Below are 19,971 nucleotides of genomic sequence, written 5' to 3'. Positions count from 1 at the left end.
GAGTGAGAGCATTTGGACTTTAAATAAAAGCTCCATGAGCTTTTCCTTGCAAGGGGATTTAGTTTGTGGGGAAGTTGAGTAACAAAAATCAGTTTCATATTGTTCATATTTGGGACATTTTCATATTGATATAGTTCTCTGTATTCATTTCATAAAATCTGGTGAGCTATTTTGGACACCATGACTGGGCATAATTAGTGATAAGAAATAGAATTAGAGAGTGAACTTTCAGCTTAGTACTATCTGACTCATGGTGCTAGTCTTTTATGGGCAAAAAGCAAAATGCCCTTCAAGAAGTCCCAGAAGGACTCTGTGTAGGGAGAAGCAGACATGGGGTCTGTGTGAGCACAGCAGCACTGTGAGCATGCACCACTCGGCTGAGAGGGACAGCTGCCTGGTCCCCTTCGGATGCCTGAGTACAAAGGGTTATGACATTGTTTCTCAGCCTTCCATCATGCGTACACCGCCTTCATGACTTTTCTACAAATACATGTTTTTAAGTATTCAGCATGGACTTTACAATCTTTGCTCAGGGTAATATGTGTTAAAACATGTTAGGAAAAAAAAAACAGGTATCTTTCTGACTACAGATGAAAATGCATACATAATTAATAAAACTGAAAAAAAAATGCCTGGGAGTATGCCTACTTAAAACAACTCACATGATGCCAGTGGAATCCACAATGTAATATATTTAAAAAATTAAAAAGCTGGCAAGCATTAGGAGGGATGCGTGTTATTCCCCTCTTCAGGATTCGACTCCAATCCTGATGACACAACATGGTGTTGGAGAAGAGATTTGGGGTCGCTCTCTTCACTTTCTCACACCATCCCAAGCAACGTAGAGCAGACCTTTTTAAGACCTATAGAAGCTGTGTAGAGCTTTTGTACTTAAAGAGTTTCTTGGTCCCCTATTGGAGTGGGCTTGAGTGAGGACAACTGCAGTTGTCTGGCCATCCCATGGCTTGTTTATGGAGATGCAGTAGCAAACCCTGTTTTTGCATGACGTCTAAGCCTCTACCCAGCTTTACTAGGGAACCCTATAATTTGGATGATAACATACATTTCAATTGCCTGCTGTGTCCCCTTTCTCGAACTGGTTCCAACCCGTAAAGAAGCCCAAATTCCAACACAGCATGTAGTTACATAAACAAGTGAAAGAATGAGAGAAGAAAACATTGATGGAAGAAAATGCATGCTGCTATTATACAGCAAAAATACTATGTACATATAAACATTTAATGATAGCTTATTTTGAAAAAGTGTTTTTTAAAAAATGAATGCAACTCAATACTCAAATAGTGTTGAGTTCTCCTTCCCCAACTTGCAGGTACAGTCATGTAGTATTCCAGTCTTTCTGGCTGAGTCCCTGCAGCTGGAGCAGGGCACCTTCCGCTGTTGCCTAGTTTCTGAAAAACAATGAGAAAGAATATTGGTTTAGGGTCAGGCCTGGGGCTAGATCCTGGATGTCTGAAGTTCAGCAAATTACCTGGCCTTCCTGAGTCTCAGGTTTTATACGTGTAAAATAGGAATAACCCCTCTAGATTTGCTGTGAGGATTAAGTAATAATGCATGTGAGTCAGTGACACTGCCGTTCAGAAAGAAATTCAGATCCATGTCTAGGTATCCACTGGGTATGTCCATAACTAGATAGTTTTGGAAGAGGTTTGAGATCTTTCCCTTGCATGGATAGTGGAGTATGTGTGGTCGTGCCTATAATCAGAGGCTTTTGTTAGCACAGATAAAATGCCAAAACAATAAAGATTTTGATGTCATGTGTTCCTTTGTGCAAACAAGCTTGCCTAGCAAAATGGTGCAGATAAACACCGATGAATGGAATTTATACAAATAAATGAAAATTATGTTTCTCTAGTATAAAAATAGATCAAATGGTAAGAGCACAAAAATAGGTGAAATGGTAACATAAACTGACTTTTGTAATCAGAGGGTCAACTCTTGACATTTTCCTCTCTAAGCTTTTTCTGATAGTTTTGTTGCTAAGGCTACCATGTTTTTGCCAGATTGGAAGAGGACTGTCAACTCTAATGAAGATTAAGTAGATTTCCCAACGAGATTTTTTAAAAATAAACATCAGTTAATGCTGCTGGCTTTCAAAGCCATATTCATGAAGAATGGAAAGATCTTTAAAGAGTTGCTCTTAGAGACTCCTAAATCTGGGAAATGAACAAGGGGTAGTGGAAGGGGAGGTGGGTGGGGGGATGGGGTGACTAGGTGACGGGCACTGAGGGGGACACTTGAAGGCATGAGGACTGGGTGTTATGCTCTATGTTGGCAAATTGAACTCCAGTAAAAAATAAATAAAAAATAAATAAAAAACAAAGATCTGCTCTAAGAAGGTGTAACTAATAAAATTTGAAATTTAGCAGCATTTCTATTCCATAGTTATTCCAACACACAAGTTTTTATCATGGTTACATTCTACAAAAATAACTTAAAACAGAGCTTTACATATTTAATAAAAAGATGAAGATATTATTATTTACAACTTTAGCCAAAAATTAATTCCCTAAAGAGTAAAAGGTTATTTAATGAACAATTCTTTTGACTGGTTGGGAAAGTGTTGCACAACGGTTCACAAATTCACACTTGATTTATTCTTTGAACGATATAGATAACTTACAGGATTCAGTCCTCTGTCTTTTGGTTCCTGCCATTAATTGGTTAAAGTCATCTGAGGACAGTGTAATTACAACGCTCCCAAAGAAACCTGGAGTTTTGTAAATACAGTAAATGGAAAGTAATGTGTTATGGACATTCAATTGCTAAAAGGATGTAAAAGGGTAGGAGCCATTAGGAAAGGTGAATACACACTTCTCTTGATGTGCTTGCTGAGGAGCCAAATGAGCTTCTTGATCATGGACAGAAGAGACCACCTAAAGTTTAAAAAATGTAGAGCTGTTTGTGTGTCCATTGATCCTGCAATTCTACTTGTGCACTAAAGCAGGAAAATTAAATGAAAAATTACCTAGCCAATACACGTGCTGTGTTTTCTTCCTCTGATGTCTTTATATCTTTGTAGCCAGAAATCCCAATGTTAATTTCGAATAGGAAAGGCTGAATACTAAAGTTAAAAGTTCACCTTAATTTGAATATTGTAGCATTAGTGACATCTGATGGAAAACGAGTTACAGGGTAGCATTATTTAGGTATCCTGATCTTTCTATCACTTTCATCAGATTTTCGCACAGCCCTCTCCCCACGTCCATGGGAAGAGTGTACTTTCTGGCCCCATTGAAGTTTGGCTTAGCCTTAAGACTTACCTGCATCAGTGGAATATGGGCAAAAATGTCAGTGTGAAAGTTCTGAAGATAAGCTTTAGGAGTCCTGGTGAGCCATTGCCCCTTCAATGATAGAAGGAGACACGTGCCCTGCAGATTTGCAGGGGCAAAGAAGAAGACAAGCACTCCAGATAACCCACAGACTACACGGGAAAAAATTGTTATTCTATGGTTGTTTGTGCAAAAGCCAATTAATACATGAGACTATTACACACCTCTGTGTGAATTCCCATGGAAGCTTGACTCCTCTCTCCAATTGATGACACTGGGAGAAGATTCCTGGAGACGTGTGGTTCAGTCCCTTCTGGGGCTCTATTTCAGACCCGGATAGGCCCAGTCGGAACATGTTTCCATTCCTCTACCTATGGTAAGCAAAACTGAGTCAAGAGTCCAGGGCAGGCCCATTAGGCTCTCTTAGAATCTTGGGTTCACTGTATAACATGGTGTGGAAGTCATGTAGGGCTTTTTTTTTTCTTCCAAACATTTATTTAAATTTTAATTAACATATAGTGTAATATTGGTTTCAGGAGTATAATTTAGTGATTCATCACTTACATATAATACCCACTGTTCATAGGTCATTTGCAATTCTTACATCTGTTGGTTTAAATATCTTCCTCTTAAGGTGGACTTCAAGGTATAGGAAAAGAGGGCAGGACAAGTTTAGTTGGAGCCATAGGCTAAAGCGTTTCCGGTTGAGCTTTGCCAATAAAGCTTGTAGCTTGGCTCCCACTCAACTCTAATATATGTACTAGTAGGAATCAGTAGTGGTATAAGCCACGAAGTATAAGTGGTAATATTAGGACATTTAATTTGGCGAATAAAAACAACTGACAGAAATTTAAGTATTATCCGTGATCTATTAAGAAAGTTGTTACTGGTGAATATTTTTCAGGGAATGACCACATTATTTCTGGTTATTTAGCAGAGGCATTTAGTGTTTCCTAAAGCAGTTACTGCTTTCTAAAAAGAATTTCAAACTTTTGTCCCAAAAGTAGGACCAGATTTTTTAACTCTTCATATTTTTACTGAACTTCCAGTTCTGCTTTCCTTCTCAACCTAATGTTTCATGTTTAGAGGTTACAAACAGCACAGAATTTAAATGCTTTAATCTTACTAGTGTCCACTTTGTAACATACCTCATGTTTGGAAAACCAGACTCTTGACCACACCTTAATTCAAAATCATTTTCCTTTCTGCAGAACTGCTTTTCTTATTCAGGAAAAGGACATATGTGGGTGGACCTCAATTAGATAGCTTCAACAATTCTCCAGGCAATGGGCTTTCACAATAGCATTCACTATACCTGTCATCAAATACTGGCACTTATTTGTCTTGCAATGAGAGAATTACCTTTTATTCTTAACAAGCAGGCAACTGGATCAAAGAGATTAGATTACTCAGGTGAAAAAACAAATACATAATGAGATAAACCTGTGTAGTAACTGCCTGGAAGCTTGCCATCTATTTTCCTCTCCATATCTCAAGCTTCAGAAAGACCAAGACTTTGTTTCATTCATCCTAATACTTGGCACTTTAACAGGTGCTCACTTTGTCATTTCTGAATGAGTGATACAGGCTATGTGTTTTTACTTTATAGTGAAGGTTAATGAGTTAATTCATATAAAAAGCTTAGAACGGTGTCTGATACTAAGCACTTAATTACAAAACAAGGTAACATTTAGAATAGAGATTAGAAAAGACATCAGAAGTTTGCCTTAAACTGACCCTTAAAAAATAAGGAAAACTAGGCTGGCAATAAAGCTAAGAGGATAGAAAAGTTCTCCAGTCCACTATATGCTAAAATGAATTAATTCCAAATGACATGTATTATTTTATACAGAGAATGATTCTTATTTTAAGTCTAAGGTTATAAGATTAAAGGGATATAATCAAAGCTTGTTCGTTAAATTGAAAGTACCTCCAGATTTATTCAAGTTGGTATCCTTAGGCCTCAGTAGGCACAAGATATTATTTGCTATACTGAATCCATTCTATTATATGTGTTAATACCACACCAATATAAACATATTTAAGACAAATTTTAAACATACATATTTAACTTTATTTCATCATCATTTAAAGCTTGATTTTATAAAACAAAAAAATTAAGAGTTCTGTATCACAGGAATTTAAACAGTGGCAATACACATAGCTTTGTAGGTTCGAGTTCTACAACAAATCAAAATCAAATAATTGGAAGTGTTTTCAATATGGAAAATATACAAATGAAATAAATGGCAGAGACCTATTATGAGCAATGTTTCATTACTTGCAGGTTGTCATTAGATAATTTCAGAATCTAAACAAAGACTCTCAATATTCATACTTCTGTTGCTGTATTTTACATTTAATATCTCCCTACCTATATTCCAGAGTCAAAGTCCTTGACCAAAAGGTCTGATTTAAGAAGGCATTTAGTTTTATGGCAAAAGTTATCCATCTACAGTTACCACTTTCAAGGAATTGACAACAATGCTGATGTGATCTGCTAGTTCCCTTTTGAACAATGTGCAATAATTTATGCCAACCCTGTATAAAGTCATACAGGTAACAAAAAATGGGACAATTATGCACAGTTCAATAGATGTATAATGTTATGTTTCCCCAGTCTAAAAATTAACCAGTGATACAAAATTTATCAACTATAGTTGACTTGGTTTCAGGAAAACCGCATCTGAGAACTACAAGTACATCACTGTCCTAATCTCATCCTCAGTCACTGGTCGGAATTTTATAGGCCACCATGCTATTTACTTTGTGGATAGTAGTAGTAAATGAATGAAGACAGACTTCCTCAGAATTGGTAATATACTGTGGTCCCGACTCTTCCCATTATTCAAGTACAACCAAATCTTTGTATAAATCAGTAGGTCAAATGAACCTAAATTGGGGATAAGATCATTAAAGTACAATTAGTTTTTGAAAGGTACAACTATCCTTCCTCTCTCCCTCACATGTGAGCCACCTATCATGTCAGAAAAGCTAGTTTGGCTTGATCTCTAATCAGTTATATTAGCTAATTGCTTTTCTTCAATGGAAATTTTAGTACAGAAAATACTGTACTCCTTTTTACTTAATGAAAAACTCGATTGTTTTTTTTTCTTCAAAGAGAAAAGCCATTAAAGATATTTGCAGAAAGTATATAATTGATCATGAGACAGCATGAATCTAAGCCAGAGAAAAAGAACATCTTGGTTTTGTGACCGCTGTATCCCAATGCCCAGAACCATGGAAGGCATAAAGTAGGCATTTAGGGTATATCTGATGAATGAAGGAGTAACTAAGCCAGAAAAGAAAGACACAGTTATACCTGTCTAAGTCTTAATTATATACAAGGAAATGTGTATAAAATAAAAGTAATGGAAGAAATTACGTCAAAATATTCAGGAGTACTGAATGAAAACTTTCATTCTTTCCCTATTCAGCACTTGTAAATAAAACACAACCAGCATCGCTTTAGATTCATGACGTTTTTCTCACTTATATACCATGACATGGATAATTAAGAAAAAACTCAACAAAACTGTTAATTCTTAAAGTAATAGCTTAATCTTTCCACAACAAATCTGAACCATCATGAAGTCATATAATACTTACAAGAGACTTCCAACAGCGGCAGAAACGTCATGGTAGCTGTGATCTGTCGGATTACGGAGAGGATCTCATCCTGGATGGCCTTCTGAGACTTTCCTCTGGGTGTGCTACTGAAGAAACCAAATGAGTTGATTCATTTTAAGTTTTAACAAGTTATTTAAAACACTGGTAAGATTATTTGTTTGATTAAATGCTTCAAAACTCAAATTAAGGAATGCATTCAAAAGGAGTTTTTAAAAAACAATTATAATTTCACTTATTATTCCAGTGATTAAGGCTGATCTTAGTATCAGGTCATTAAATAACAGATGACCAGAAAACCTGCCAAGTGCTTCAAGTCAGGAAACATTCAGCATATTGTAAAATAAAGATAACAATTAGTATCTAAGATCTTTAATTGGCATAATCATTTTGGCATTTTTAGGAATACATAAATGTCTAATTCTGTAGTGCTTCAAAGAAGATGTTATATCAAGTTGTTTTTATTATTAAACATTTTCCAGGGGAGGGGCAAGATGGCGGAAGAGTAGGGTCCCCAAATCACCTGTCCCCACCAATTACCTAGATAATCTTGAAATCATCCTGAAAATCTATGAATTCGGCCTGAGATTTAAAGAGAGAACAGCTGGAATGCTACAGTGAGAAGAGTTCGCACTTCTATCAAGGTAGGAAGACGGGGAAAAAAGAAATAAAGAAACAAAAGGCATCCAAGGGGGAGGGGCCCCGCAAGGAGCCAGGCGAAGGCCAGGGCGAGTGTCCCCAGGACAGGAGAGCCCAGGCCCAGGGAAGCAGGAGCTTCACCAATCTTCCTGGGCAGAAAGGCCTCGCAGGGAGTTGGAGCAGGACCCCAGAAAGGCGGGGATGCCCGCAGGCTCCATGGGACACTAACAGAGCAACTGCGCCCCGGGGAGAGTGTGCTGAGCTCCCTAAAGGGCTGCAGCGCAGACACGGCTGGACCCAGGAGCAGCTCACAGGGGCTAGGGCCACAGTTCCGCAGAGAGGCGGCTGTGTGGTGGGAGCACAAATCCAACAGCACAGGCCCAGGAGCACAGGGCGCCAGGGACACAGCCCAGGATCCGGCCTCCTCCCGGGACAGGCAGAGGCCAGGCGGGTCCAGGATGGGAAGGATGCTCCTGCCCCAAGCTGAGCAGATCAGCGGCCCCGACCCCGGAGCATCCAGGCCCCAGCAGATGGAGAGCTCCGTAGTAACTGCAGGAGCTGACTCCAGGGCTCCAGAGCAGGCCGCTGCCACTGCAGGTGTTTCTTCTGGGGCCTCAAGGGGTAAACAAGCCCCTCTGAGCCCTGCACCAGGCAGGGGGTAGAGCAGCTCCCCCAAGCGCTAACACCTGAAAATCAGCACAACAAGCCCGTCCCCTAGAGACCAACTAGACGGACAAGTTCCAGGGGAAGTCAAGGGACTTAAAGTATACAGAATCAGAAGATACTTCCCTGTGTTTTTTGTTTGTTTGTTTGTTTTTGTTTTTTGTTTTTTGTTTTTTGTTTTTTTTGTTTTTGTTTTTTGTTTTTTGTTTTTTGTTTTTTTTGCTTTTTGAATTTTATTTGTTTCCCTTGGCCTTTTTTTCCCTTCTTTTTCTTTCTGTTTTTCCTCTTTTTTTCTTCCTTTTTCGTTTTTCTTTTTCTCTTTTCTTTCCTCCTTTCTCTCTTCTCAATTTCTCCTTTTCCCAATTCACCTTGTTTTTGGCCACTCTGCACTGAGCAAAATGACTAGAAGGAAAACCTCACCTCAAAAGAAAGAATCAGAAACAGTCCTCTCTCCCAAAGAGTTACAAAATCTGGATTAGAATTCAATGTCAGAAAGCCAATTCAGAAGCACTATTATACAGCTACTGGTGGCTCTAGAAAAAAGCATAAATGACTCAAGAGACTTCATGACTGCAGAATTTAGACCTAATCAGGGAGAAATTAAAAATCAATTGAATGAGATGCAATCCAAACTAGAAGTCCTCACAACGAGGGTTCATGAGCTGGAAGAACGAGTGGGTGACATAGAAGACAACAAAGAGGGAAACAGAGGAAAAAAGAGACAAACAATTAAAAGACCATGAAGATAGATAAACGGAAATAAACGACAGCCTGAGGAAGAAAAACCTACGTATAAGTGGGGTTCCCGAGGGCGCCGAAAGGGACAGAGGGTCAGAATACGTATTTTAACCAATCATAGCTGAAAACTTTCCTAATCTGGGAAGGGAAACAGGCATTCAAATCCAGGAGATAGAGAGATAGAGAGATCTCCCCCTAAAATCAATAAAAACAGTTCAACACCTCGACACTTAATAGTTAAGCTTGCAAATTCCAAAGATAAAGAGAAGATCCTTAAAGCATCAAGAGACAAGAAATCCCTGACTATTATGGGGAAGAGTATTAGGGTTACAGCAGACCTCTCTACAGAGACCTGGCAGGCCAGAAACGGCTGGCAGGATATATTCAGGGTCCTAAATGAGAAGAACATGCAACCAAGAATACTTTATCCGGCAAGGATCTCATTCAGAATAGAAGGAGAGATAAAGAGCTTCCAAGACAGGCAGGCACTGAGAGAATATGTGACTTCCAAACCAGCTCTGCAAGAAATTTTAAGGGGAACTCTTAAAATTCCCCTTTAAGGAGAAGTTCAGTGGAACAATCCACAAAACAAGGACTGAATAGATATCATGATGACACTAAACTCCTATCTTTCAATAGTAACTCTGAACGTGAATGGGCTTAATGACCCCATCAAAAGGCACAGGGTTTCAGACTGGATAAAAAAGCAGGACCCATCTATTTGCTGTCTACAAGAGACTCAGACAGAAAGACACCTACAACCTGAAAATAAAAGGTTGGAGAACCATATACTACTCAAAGGGTCCTCAAAAGAAAGCAGGGGTAGCCATCCTTATATCAGAAAAACTAAAGTTTTTCCCAAAGACGGTAGTGAGAGTTGAAGAGGGACACTATATCATACTTAAAGGATCTATCCAAGAAGAGGACTTAACAATCCTCAATATATATGCCCCGAATGTGGGAGCTGACAAAACGATCAATCAATTAATAACATAAATTAAGACATATTTAGATAATAATATACTTGGTGACTTCGACTTAAGGCTTTCTCCACTGGATAGGTCATCTAAGCACAACATCTCCAAAGAAACAAGAGCTTTAAATGATACACTGGACCAGATGGATTTCACAGATATCTACAGAACTTTACATCCAAACTCAACTGAATACACATTCTTCTCAAGTGCACATGGAACTTTCTCCAGAATAGACCACATACTGGGTCACAAATCGGGTCTGAACCAATACCAAAAGATTGGGATCGTCCCCTGTATATTCTCAGACCATAATGCCTTGAAATTAGAACTAAATCACAACAAGAAGTTTGGAAGGACCTCAAACACGTGGAGGTTAAGGACTATCCTGCTAAAAGATGAAAAGGTCAACCAGGAAATTAAGGAAGAATTAAAAAGATTCATGGAACCTAATGAGAATAAAGATACAATCGTTCAAAATCTTTGGGATGCAGCAAAAGCAGTCCTGAGGGGGAAATACATCACAATACAAGCATCCATTCAAAAACTGGAAGGAATTCAAATACAAAAGCTAACCTTACACATAAAGGAGCTAGAGAAAAAACAGCGAATAGATCCTACACCCAGCAGAAGAGAGTTAATAAAGATTCGAGCAGAACTCAATGAAATTGAGAACAAAAGAACTGTGGAACAGATCAACAAAACCAGGAGTTGGTTCTATGAAAGAATTAATTAAGATAGATAAACTATTAGCCAGACCTATTAAAAAGAAGAGAGAGAAGACTCAAATTAATAAAATCATGAATGAGAAAGGAGAGATCACTACCAACACCAAGGAATTAGAAACGATTTTAAAAACATATTATGAACAGCTATACGCCAATAAATTAGGCAAACTGGAACAAATGGACGCATTCCTGAAAGCCACAAACTACCAAAACTGAAACAGGAAGAAATAGAAAACCTAAACAGGCCAATAACCAGGGAGGAAATTGAAGCAGTCATCAAAAACCTCCAAAGACACAAAAGTCCAGGGCCAGATGGCTTCCCAGGGGAATTCTATCAAACGTTTAAAGAAGAAACCATACCTATTCTACTAAAGCTGTTTGATAGAAAGAGATGGAGTACTTCCAAATTCGTTCTATGTGGCCAGCATCACCTTAATTCCAAAAGCAGACAAAGATCCCACCAAAAAGGAGAGTTCCAGACCAATATCCGTGATGAACATGGAAGCAAAAATTCTCAACAAGATACTAGCCAATAGGATCCAACAACACATTAAGAAAATTATTCGCCATGACCAAGTAGGATTTTTCCCCGGGACAGAAGGCTGATTCAACACTCATAAAACAATCAATGTGATTCATCATATCAGCAAGAGAAAAACCAAGAACCGTATGATCCTCTCATTAGATGCAGAGAAAGCATTTGACAAAATACAGCGTCTATTCCTGATCAAAACTCTTCAGAGTGTAGGAATAGAGGAAACAGTCCTCAACATCTTAAAAGCCATCTACAAAAAGCCCACGGCAAATATAATTCTCAATGGGGAAGCACCGGGAGCCTTTCGCCTAAGATCAGGAACAAGACAGGGATGTCCACTCTCACCACTGCTATTCAACATAGTACTGGAAGTCCTAGCCTCAGCAGTCAGACAACAAAAAGGCATTAAAGACATTCAAATTGGCAAAGAAGAAGTGAAACTCTCCCTCTTTGCCGATGACATGATACTCTACGTAGAAACACCAAAAGCCTCCACCCAAAGATTGCTAGAACGCATACAGCAATTTGGCAGTGTGGCAGGATACAAAATCAATGCCCAGAATTCAGTGGCATTTCTATACACTAACAATGAGACTGAATAAAGAGAAATTAAGGAGTCAAACCCATTTACAATTGCACCCAAAAGCATAAGATACCTAGGAAGAAACCTAACCAAAGAGGTAAAAGATCTATACCCTAACAACTATAGAACACTTCTGAAAGAAATTGAGGAAGACACAAAGGGATGGAAAAATAGTCCATGCTCATGGATTGGCAGAATTAATATTGTGAAAATGTCAATGGTACCCAGGGCAATTTACACGTTTAATGCAATCCCTATCAAAATACCATGGACATTCTTCAGAGAGTTAGAATAAATTATATTAAGATTTGTGTGGAATCAGAAAAGACCTCATAAAGCCAGGGGAATTTTAAAAAAGAAAACCATAGCGGGGGGCATCACAATGCCAGATTTCAGTTTGTACTACAAAGCTGTGGTCATCACGACAGTGTGGTACCAGCACAAAAACAGACACATAGATCAATGGAACAGAATAGAGAACCCAGAAGTGGACCCTGAACTTTTTGGTCAACTAATATTCGATAAAGGAGGAAAGACTATCCATTGGAAGAAAGCCAGTCTCTTCAGTAAATGGTGTTGGGAAAATTGGACATCCACATGCAGAAGAATGAAACTAGACCACTCTCTTGCACCACACACAAAGATAAACTCAAAATGGATGAAAGATCTAAATGTGAGACAAGACTCCATCAAAATCCTAGAGGAGAACACAGGCAACACCCTTTTTGAACTCGGCCACAGTAACACCTTGCAAGATACATCCAGGAAGGCAAAAGAAACAAAAGCAAAAATGAACTATTGGGACTTCATCAAGATAAGAAGCTTTTGCACAGCAAAGGATACAGTCAACAAAACTAAAAGACAAGCTACAGATGGGAGAAAATATTTGCAAATGACGTATCAGATAAAGGGCTAGCATCCAAGATCTGCAAAGAACTTCTTAAACTCAACACCAAAGAAACAAACAATCCAATCATGAAATGGGCAAAAGACATGAACAGACATCTCACAGAGGAAGACCTGGACATGGCCAACATGAACATGAGAAAATGCTCCGCATCACTTGCCATCAGGGAAGTACAAATCAAAACCACCATGAGATACCACCTCACACCAGTGAGAATGGGGAAATTTAACAAGGCAGGAAACCACAAATATTGGAGAGGATGTGGAGAAAAGGGAACCCTCTTACACTGTTGGTGGGAATGTGAACTGGTGCATCCACTCTGGAAAAGTGTGTGGAGGTTCCTCAAAGAGTTAAATATAGAGCTGCCCTATGACCCAGCAATTGCACTGCTGGGGATTTACCCCATAAATTCAGATGCAATGAAATGCCGGGACACCTGCACCCCAATGTTTCTAGCAGCGATATCCACAATAGCTAAACTGTGGAAGGAGCCTTGGTGTCCATCGAAAGATGAATGGATAAAGATGTGGTTTATGTATACAATGGAATATTACTCCGCCAATAGAAATGACAAACACCCACCATTTGCTTCAACGTGGATTGAAGTGGAGGGTATTATGCTGAGTGAAGGTAAGTCAATCGGAGAAGGACAAACATTATATGTTCTCATTCATTTGGGGAATATAGATAAGAGTGAAAGGGAATATAAGGGAAGGGTCAATAAATGTGTGGGAAATATCAGAAAGGGAGACAGAACTTACTTACTCCTAACTCTGGGAAACGAACTAGGGGCGGTGGAATGGGAGGAGGGCGGGGTGGGCGTGACTGGGTGGTGGGCACTGAGGGGGGCACTTGACGGTATGAGCACTGGGTGTTATTCTGTATGTTGGTAAATTGAACACCAATAAAAATAAATTATTTAAAATAATCAAATAAACATTTTCTAAAATAGACCAAAGGCTTCAGGAACAAAGTACATTTCATTATGAGAGAGAGTTCTGAGTTTACAGGTAAGCATGCCTTGGACAATGCTAAGAATTAGCATATAATGAGGGGGCATTTCCCATCCAGAGGATCTAAGAACTTCAGTTCAGAGTGTCTTAGGAAGTTCATAGCATTAAATGAAATACAGTAGAGCTGCATATCAAGCTAGGAGAACGTCTAGGATAATACTTCATGGTTAAAAGTACCTTGACACAATCCATTAAATGGGCCACCTAATACATCCTAATACACCTAATACATAGCTTACATATAGCACCATAAATACTAACGGTTGAAATTCATGGATTTTAGACTAAGGGCAGTTATGTTAAAAGTACACTATACAAGTCCATAATAGGCATGACTCTTTTGTGAGCACAGTTTGTGAGTCTTATTCTTCTCCACAGGAGATCTAACATAATTACAAACAAACTACCTTATACGAAACTAGTTCAATTTGGTTAGAACTCATTTAGTCAAGAAAACAAGTTTTGGGAAAAAAATCATGAAAATGGAAGCAGTTTAATTCATACTTACCTGTCATCTTTTGCAGTCTTGTCGCACTCAATGTCAACCTGCCACCTTTCAAGGACTTCACTGCTTTCATTATTTGAGATGAATACCACCAGCTTCTGAACTGAACACTTGTATAACCAATCTGCAATACAGAACAAGGCATCTGTTTTGGTTCACTGCATTACAAAGTAACTCTTCCCAGGTCTCACTTTCTACCCTTAGCAAATCCTACCACTGGTATTTTGGAACTCCTCCAACCTGTACAGAAAACTTGCCTCACGATAACCTAGCTCCCGTTTTCCAATTCTCAGTATCCATAGCAGATGTAGTTAGTACTGAATGCTAAGCACAGAGTAGTGAACATGCAGTATACTGTAATCCAAGGTAAATTGCAGAAGATGAGCATTAATCTAATCACTGCAGCAATGAATGTAAATTTTTAATTGTAATAAGTGCCAAGAAGGTGCAGTATGTGATCCAATGAGAGAATATAGGAAAATTTGACTCAGGGAATTCTCACTGGACTTCAGTTCTACAAGTAAATACAATTAAATATGCAAAAGGTTACAGAAAAGGGTACAGGTCTAAAATACTGGAAAGCAAAAAGTATCTGACCAGAGGATTGAAAGGGTAATACAGATACAGTTAAGAAAGGGAGAATGAACAAGGTCGGTTTGTGCAAGATACATAGGGGTCAGACCACACAAGGTCACATGGGCTAAATTAAAGAACTTATACTTCAAGTACCAGGGAAGTCATTACTGTGTCTGAAGCAGGGTGTGATGTGATTAAACTTATATTTCAGAACTATCCTTTTGGCTGTGATGTGTGGAAAGTAGAGTGGAAGTAAAGAGAGGATCTAGGGATGCTAATTGATTAGTAATTCAAGCAAGAGGTACTGAAGGCTTATAGAAGGATAAATTGGGAGAGATGGATCAGTATAGGTAGAGTGAAGAGATTTCGTGGTTAAAATTGTTAAGATTTATTGGATACTTATGAGACTAAGGAAGAGGAAATACTCAGGGATAGTTCCCAACTTTCTGGTTTATACCACTGGTTGGAAGGTTGATCCATTCATTGAGAGAAAGAGAATGGGAATGAGACATGATGCTTACAATTTTATAAGGTTCTATTTTTCTTCTTTTTTAAAGATTTTATTTATTTATTCATGACAGAGAGAGAGAGAGGCATAGAGAGAGAGGCAGAGACACAGGCAGAGGGAGAAGCAGGCTCCATGCAGGGAGCCTGATGTGGGACTCGATCCCAGGTCTCCAGGATCATGCCCTGGGCTGAAGGCAGTGCTAAACTGCTGAGCCATCCGGGCTGCCCTAAGGTTTTATTTCTAAGTCATCTCCACACCCAATGTGGGGCTGGAACTTACAACCCAAGATCAAGAGTTGCATGCTCTACTGACTGAGCCAGCCAGGACCCCCTTAAATTTAGTTTTCAAGTATCACTAGGATAGCCACATGTGGATATCAAGGGAGCCACTTACTATATGAGCAAAGAGAAGACTTGGGTTGGATGTATGTTTGTGAGTCAACTACACAAAGATTGTTAGTAAAGTTATGTATGTGTCAGAAGTCATCTTAGAGATTATAATAAGGGGACCTCATAATGAGCCCTGAATTAATCTTGGAACTGGGGATAATATACTCAAGAATACACAGTTGTTGTTTTCTTTCAAGAGACAAAAACAATCTTGTAATATTTAGGACTTGTGGGCCCCCTAGGTCTCTTGCGTAGTCTTTTAAAAACTAGCCTTTCAAAATCTGAAAACACTCAGTTTGCAGGTAGTACAAAAATAGGCCACTTGTTGGATATGTGCCCTCAGGCTTGCCGACCCCTCGACAAAAAATAACCTTTTCTCAATTTTGGTCTGAAAAGGAAGAGATTGGGTAGTCACTTAAAGATCTGGGGTGGGTGGAAATCTTTTTCTTTTAAAACTGAAGACAAATGAAACCAATGAAAATATCTCAAAAGAAAGAAGTCAGAAATACCAGAGAAGAACTAGGATAGAGTCCTTAAGAAGGCTAGAGGGATGGGGATTCAAAGAGATTGAACAATTTGCCTCTAAGAAGAGCAATTCCCCCATTCTAACTAAAATAAAAGGGACAAATTAAATAGGAAGGTGTACATACAACCGAGGTGAAATGTCATCAGTGTAGTCTTAAAGGAGACAACCTAAAAGCCAGTAACAGGCAGAGTTTGCTTCTTCATCAAATTAAGGTGACATAGATTCTTAGTTACTTCTATGTTGCAGGCTAAGTAATCTGAGTATCGCCCTGGGTGATTTAGCCCTGAAGATGATAAAAATATAATTAATAGAATTCTAAAAATAAAGCCTCTTGAAACAATATATATATATATATATATATATATATATATATATATACATATATATATATATATATATATATATATGACTTAGGAATAAAAAAAAATACTATAATGTTTTTTTTGGTTTTTTTTGGAACTAGCTTTGGAAGGTCAAATGAGGAGCCAGGGAGAAACATCCTATAACACAGAAAAATTAGAAGTGAGAATCCTAAGTAGAGAAAAACATGGGGGAAAAAGAGAGAGAATAGATGGAGAACAAGTATTCAGGAATTTCTTGAGCTACGGAAAAACAAGGAGTGTTCAGATAGAAACGGCTAACTTACAGGCAGGATTTTAACAAAGACAAATGAAGAAAGTAAGACATTAAAAAACTTTATTGGGTACTCTATTAGTAGTATTTTTTTAAGTTTAGTTCCCAGGCTGGATCCAATTTCATTTTCTTTTATCTTAAAATAATGATGGTTTTAAACTCCAGGCAGCTATAGAAAATATGTCATGTAAAAATATATAGTGGATTTCTCTCCAACAATAAACATCATCATAGTTATGTAAAATTCCAACTTGTTCCACCTGGCTACACGAACTGCAAAAATCACTTCAAAAAGAGTTGATAGAGATTGTTTTGTGAAGCCAGATCAGATTCCTAACATCAACGTATTTAACCCACTCAAAATGTGGTAGGGAAGAGTGGAGTTTCTTTCACTTTATTATTTGCTTCCTTCCGATGGAGAATCGCTTTATTTGAGATTTCAGTGTTTTACACCTCTTTGTATAGAGCTGAAAAATGAACACCAAGATGCCAGAAAGTAGGGTCCAAGAAGGCCTGCGAAACTCAAATTGGTTTTCAACAATTAAATACCTTTCACTTGTTCCACTACATTACTGAGTTACTTTATGAGCTCAGGATCTGTTGTTATAAGCAAGGTGAATGCGTATTTCTGCACTCTGGTAGAGGTTTCAGGTGGATATATGCCACGCTGATATAAAATGCTGTTGACGCCAAATGCTGAAAACAAAAGGAATGTTAAAGTTATTTCCACTTTGTAACTCTGGAAAATAAAACCTATTTAGATGTGGCTGCGGTTTCATTCATGGCATCAAACTGAAAAAGCCTAATGTGCGTTTGTGGGTGTCTCGCTGAAAGCAGAGTAGGTGAAAAGTGCCACTGAAAATCCTTAAAAATGTTGCTTCTAAATCAAAAGAACACGATACGTGCTTTTATGCGGAAATAAAAATGCCAAACTGCATTAACCTAGCGTCAAACTAGAACTACAAGCTCACGGTAATGCAAGCCCCAATTCAGGTTATGTGATCACAGGCTTTTGCGTCTGGATTAGCAATTGACTGATTAACCGGTCCAATGCTCCAGAGCAAGCCTCTCCCTCACTTTTCCCTCCTCTTCTCCTGCCAGAGTCTATCAGAGGGTGCAAACATGGCCTGGTCCAGGACAGAGTTTCCTAAATCCAGTCCATCGCCCTCAGTGCCGGAATCAAAGCTTGGTGGATGGGCTGTGCAAAATGTACTGGGGCTCCACCCGCTCGGGGCGGTGCCGGCCGGCCGGGCTGGGAAGCCTGTGGGATCCGCAGTTTAAAGCAAGGCTGCTGGGAGGGGCCGGCGCGAGGCAGGCCTGGGCAGCACCTGGGCTTCCCGCTGCCCCAGGAGCAAGGCGCCTAGATTAGATTCTCCAGCCAGGCGGGCGCTGGAGCAGAGCCGCCCCCACCCCCGCCCCCGCCTCCGTGGCCCAGGGCCTCCAGGGCCGCCGGGCCTCAGCTCTCCCCGCCCTCTGGCCTGCAGGAGCGGGACTTGCAGAAGAACTCGGCCACGATGTCCGCGCTCCCGCGCAGGGCGATGCCTTGCTCGCGGGACAGCTGCAGCGCCATGGCCAGGCCTAGGGACGAGGGAGCGCGCTGCTACCCGGCAGGCGGCGACCACACGGGCTCCAACGGTTCCCGCCACTCCTTTGGAAAGTAACGACGCTGCTCCCCGGGGCCTTCCGCGCAGGCGTGATGAGCCTCTCAGCCCGCCCAGCGCCAGTCTCCCTGCTCGCCGGAGGGGGGGCGCCTCGCGCAGGCGCAGTGGGTAGGCGTGGTCAGGCACTTCCGGGTTGTGGGGCTCCGAAGGGTCCTGGCGGGCCCCTGTAATTGTGGTCGCGGGCAGCAGCTGAGGCGAGAGGACTGCAAAACCTGCTTTGACGCCCGCTCCGGAGGCCTGCGGACTGAGCGGCCCAGGATCCCAGCTCGTCAGTGCCAAAGCGATTGTTTCTTTTTTTTTTTTTTCAAAGCCATTTTCAAAGTGATGTGAACCGCGCGGGTTGCCTCTTAACGTGGCCCCAGGGACCCCCGCCACCTCCCCAAACTTCTGCTTAGATGCTTCCGGAGTCAGTGAAGAACCCGCCTGCGTGGCTGCCCAGCCGCAGCTTGAGAGGGCCTGGTGACTGGATCCGGGCGCAGCTTTTAAGAAATTGGGGGCGGCCGGGGTGGCCCAGCGGTTGAGGCGCCTTCAGCCTGGGCCTGACCCTGGAGCCCTGGGGTGGAGTCCCGCGTGGGGCTCCCTGCATGGAGCCTGCTTCTGCATCCGCCTGGGTCTCTGCCTCGCTCTCTTTCTCTGTGTGTCTATCATGAATAAATAAATTCTTCAAAAACAAGGGAATTGGGTTGGGGTTAAAGGGGTGAGCCGCAGCTCCTGTCCTGTGCTGTCAGCGGGGAGCCGCAGGGGCTGCCTCTGCGCGCGGGAATAAGTTCCTCGGGAATAAGTTCCCCCCCAATCAGGCCCAGACACGCGGAAGAAGTTGTCAGGGAATTCTGACCCACGAATTCACTATGTTATGTTAGGATGAGAAGTTTGAAAGAGAGCGCACAATCCGTGTCAATTGCAAAAACACTGTAGTCCTTGAAGCAGCTAGAAACATTATTTGTAAAAATCAAGTCTCAAAAACTACGCACCAGACATGCTATCCTACTTGATTATATGAGAAATGCCTTAGTGTCTTACTATGATTGCATGACAAATTACCGCAAATTGATGGCTGAAGATAACACGCATTTATTATCGCCATCTGGTACATCAGGGGTTGCTGTGACACAGCTGGGTGCTCTACTCAAGAGTCTCACGCAGTTGAAATACAGGTGTCTCTGCAAGTGCAATCTCATCCATTTGCATCCATCAACCCAGAAGACCCAGGGTTCTCTTCCAAGCCCCTTGGCTGTTGGCAGAATTAATAACCTTGGACTGGGGTTACTGTTGTTTTGCTCCTTGGCCAGAGGGGAGTCTTGTGCCTTTGCCAGATGGCTCTTCCATAGACCTTCTCATACTGCGAGTCTGACTTCATGGAGATCCCTTTTAAGGATTCATCTAACTGGGTTAGACCTAGTCAGTTAATTTACCCTTAGCTAAATTTTTTTTTTTTTTACCTTTGATGAATTTAATCCGGGAAGTGAATCCTATCAT

General features: G+C 40.5%; 2 long non-coding RNA genes across 2 annotated transcripts; both read right to left on the bottom strand.

Annotated features, from left to right (window-relative positions):
• Positions 1-416: 416 nt before the first annotated feature.
• Positions 417-6,929, bottom strand: LOC140598549 (uncharacterized). Its single transcript, XR_012000987.1, has 3 exons — positions 6,900-6,929; positions 3,515-3,661; positions 417-1,409 (listed from the first exon to the last, which is right to left on the bottom strand). It is a non-coding gene; the product is annotated as an uncharacterized lncRNA (long non-coding RNA).
• LOC140598550 (uncharacterized) lies at positions 6,925-18,204 on the bottom strand. Its single transcript, XR_012000988.1, has 3 exons — positions 17,384-18,204; positions 14,206-14,326; positions 6,925-7,006 (listed from the first exon to the last, which is right to left on the bottom strand). It is a non-coding gene; the product is annotated as an uncharacterized lncRNA (long non-coding RNA).
• Between the last annotated feature and the right edge of the window lie 1,767 nt (positions 18,205-19,971).

This window comes from Vulpes vulpes, chromosome 4, assembly GCF_048418805.1.
Source record: "Vulpes vulpes isolate BD-2025 chromosome 4, VulVul3, whole genome shotgun sequence".
Classification (NCBI taxonomy): domain Eukaryota; kingdom Metazoa; phylum Chordata; class Mammalia; order Carnivora; family Canidae; genus Vulpes; species Vulpes vulpes.
Note: the sequence above shows the minus strand (reverse complement) of the source record. Positions and strands in the feature narration are given on the sequence as shown.